The 3,757-nt window shown below is 41.3% G+C and overlaps 1 pseudogene; it reads right to left on the reverse strand.

The window, feature by feature from the left end:
- Positions 1-855: 855 nt before the first annotated feature.
- On the reverse strand, positions 856-3,357 carry LOC138259685 (ras-related protein Rab-27B-like; annotated as a pseudogene).
- Between the last annotated feature and the right edge of the window lie 400 nt (positions 3,358-3,757).

A 3,757-nucleotide genomic window follows, 5' to 3' on the forward strand; every position in this document is an offset into this window, starting at 1 on the left:
GGTCTGCACAAAACAATGAAGAGGCTGTCAAGGGACTTGACAGCCAAGAATTGTGCAGCTACAAACCATGTACGTAACAAAAAATATTGCAGCCACACCTCCTCTGTTAGAGGAGTCAGACTCGAACTATCAGACTCAGCATATAAGAGCATTTTTCCGAATAGCCTATCTGAGAAGGAGACTCATGCAGAAATGGACGGAGCAGCTTTAGAATCCAAGGAAAGAAAATCTGTGCGCAATAAGGAAGCCTAGGCATTCATAGAACTTGAAACTAGTGGCTCTACATTTCCAGGTGCACTGTGCATGAATCCAGCAAAGACTAAGATTCAACATAACCCCACTGGGGAGATCTCAGGACGGTCAGGAAGCAGGAGAGAGGGAGCCAAGCCAACTGTCTAACGACTCTCCAGGAACAAAGCAATTACAGGCATGTCCCCTGTTTTACAGTACCAGTGCCATGGAGCAACATAAAAAGGGAAGGCATTTGTCAACAAAGGACAGCTGAATTTCAGAAGCTCAAAATAGTGCATCAGGTTCAAACGTGTTGTTTTTCCATTTATCTCTTGCGCACACTGCCGTTTTATTAAATAAAGTTTCTAATTACCTACATGTCATATCCAATATGTAACTAAACTAAGGACCCCTCCCTCCCCCTAACTACCCAGCGGGGTGTGGCCTATGTTGGGAAACTCTTGATTCCAGCAGAACTCTTCATGTGGGGTATCGAAAAACATTATTTCTATATCAAATTAAGTCTATGAAAAGTTGTAGTAGGGTTCTGCCTGAGACCCAACATGGCTGCCATTTTGTCGTTTGTGGTAAGAACTTTCTCAATTGCCACAATTTTGGGGATGCTTAGCATGCACACTTCTTCTCAACCGTTTTCACCTGGATCAAGTTTCCCAGACGTTTCTCCATTCACTGCTTCAGGTACTTGAGTTTTGGCAATACATTTTTCCATCCCCTTCATGATTAAGTCTAGGAGCGTTTCCATGTTCTGTTCTATAGCAGCGCTCATTTCAAAGTATGGAATGCCATATTGGTCAACAATATCTCTTGCTTTCTTTTTGTTGACCTCCCTTTGGTTTGCCAAGTCTGCTTTGTTGCAAATTCTTACTATGTCGGGAGTTTCACAATATGCACTGGCGTGGAGTTGCCTCAACCAGTTTCTGACATTTAAGAAGCTTTGCTGACCCGTCAGGTCAAACATTATTAAAAACACCATGGTATCTCTGAAAAAAGCAGTGGTAAGACTTTGATATCTCTCTTGCCCAGCCATGTTCCAGAGCTGTAGGTATACTTTGAAAGTTTTCCGTAGAGATCCATTGGCTCCAACATCATTGTAGACTACTCTATTTTCCAAGAGCCGGGAGTTAGATCAGATAGTCATAATCCCCATCAGTCATAGTGTTCCTCTTGGTACACCTCCTTTTGAAGAATATCAAATTGCAGGTCGTTTTAAATACAGCAGTCCTGAAACCTGTACTTCATTCAACATTCATTAAAGACAGTGAAGATTCCTGTAGCTCATGCTCGCCAGGCACACAATCCAGCAGCTCTGCAGAGCCTGAATTTAGTGACTATTGCCCGTCCATCACCATCACCTCCATGGGAAGGCATACTGACAAAGAAGGCAGACATTATGGAAACACTGTAATACATCAGGTTCGAATTTAGTGACTGTCGGCCCTCATTCACCCATGGTGTAGGAAGGCATATAGACATGGGAGGCATGCATTATGGGAACACCAGCCCTAGTTTCAGGAATGGCCCCTTGCAGTCCAACAGTGTCTGTACCCTTAGTTTGTCCTCATTGTATCTCCTTTGGAGTTCTAGGTTAACAGTCCAGTTGTTTTAAGATTCCACTCTCAGAATGTTCAGAGGGTGCTTGCCCTCAAATCTTGAGAAGGATTAGTGTTCTACCCAGCGCACTTCACTTTAGACTTCACCCAGTACACACCTGTATTTTCGAGGCTCCACAGTGAAGGACAGTCAGGACCTTCGTCGTATTACGGAGGTATTTCGATGCGTTTAGAAGGTGTTGGAAGTTCAATATTTTTTTTTGAACTTCCACTCTGTCTTTTGGGCTGGCTAGGGAGTAATTCCTATTACAGAGAATGCGCATTTGTTATGAGTAGCGCCTTTAGGTTAAAGGACACATCTTCAAACCATAATAGTTAGTGTACCAGCAGATTTGGGCATTTGTAGTTCTATTGGCATTCTTCAACTTCTCTGATGCATATAATGTGGTTTCCTTAGTTATTGACATTCTAAGTTGTACCGGAGAGTCTCGAGTTGTCTGAAACATTTTATATTGATATATATATATATATATATACATATATATATATATATATATATATTTATATTTTGTCCTCTAGTTGCCTTCGATTCCATACCATTTTTTAGAAGGTTTTAGGGAATTTCTAGAGGCAGAAAAATCTCCTAACTTGCAGGAAATCTCTTATGTGTCGAAGTGCTTACACCCTAAATTCTAGCTTCATTTCCAGTTAGTTACTATATTCACATTGCATATGAGTTCATTCATTTATTTATAAAGAAGCATCATATGGAGTTAGGATTACACCGTCAAACAAGTAATAATTAATGCGTAGTTATAAGGTACAACTTATTTACAATAGTTCCTAAAGAAAGAAGAACATTGGGCGCTATGCCAATCTGCTCCTGAGAAGAAAATATATTCCAGGTAAGTTCCTGACATCTTGTACCTGAGACCCAGCAGATTAAAGCAGAAGACCAAACCTTCAGGGTAGGTGAAGCCGAAGCTGCATCAATGAACTCGCTTCTCTAACAGATATTAGGGGAACTAAAACAAATACAAATCTGTCAAGGTGAGGCACATCAAATAACGGAGCAACAATTAAGCTTAGGCCATAAGAATATGCAGCAGTTTACCACACGAATCTCATATGTAAAGCAACAAATTTCCACCTTAGAAGATGCAAAGTCATGGTAAGAAACCCTGGCGGATAAACTACAGACTGAAGTGACAGAATTCTAGATGAAGATATACAATGCAGAAAAAAGGTTGCATTGCTCTAATTTAAGATTTACAGGGATACCTGAGGGGAGCGAAAATGGCCAGTCAGTTGCTAGCTTAGTGTCGGACCTTATCTTTACACAGGATTACTCTGAGGCTGCTGCACAAAATATTGATTTAACAATTATGCAAGCCAATCATTTCCCTGCTGTTCAACCTCCTAATGCAAAATATCCTTGCACGATTGTGCTGATTTTTGTGGACTTTAGGATGAAGGAATGTAAACTGGCTAACGCCATCAGAGACAAAACATACCCGACCTCTGAGAACTTTTCTTTTAAGAGTTTTTCAGACATGCCCGTATTTTCCACACAACGGCGCAAATAATTCAAAGCATGATTAACTGTTTTCAGAATCTTGGAGCCCCAGCAGGTATTATCCAATAGTTCAAGTTGAAAGTTCTACACAAGGGATGGATGCATATTCTTCAGTCTGTTGAGCAAGCGCAAGAATTTTTACATTCTCTTTAGCAGCAGGGATGTAGCCGGGGGGGCGTCAGCACCTCCAAATAATCTTTGGATCTTTGAGATTGGTGGAAATGTGTAAATTTGGTTCACCCTTTTTGGTTGCATGAGGATGAATATGGGGTCTTTGCGCTAGAATGAATGTTTAGTGGCTAAATGCATTACTGTCAGTATCCTTGGACAGCCTCCAGGCACCATGTCAAGGCACCACACCACAGGAAGGGGAGGGAGT

Source organism: Pleurodeles waltl, chromosome 9 (genome assembly GCF_031143425.1).
Source record: "Pleurodeles waltl isolate 20211129_DDA chromosome 9, aPleWal1.hap1.20221129, whole genome shotgun sequence".
Taxonomy (NCBI): Eukaryota; Metazoa; Chordata; class Amphibia; order Caudata; family Salamandridae; genus Pleurodeles; species Pleurodeles waltl.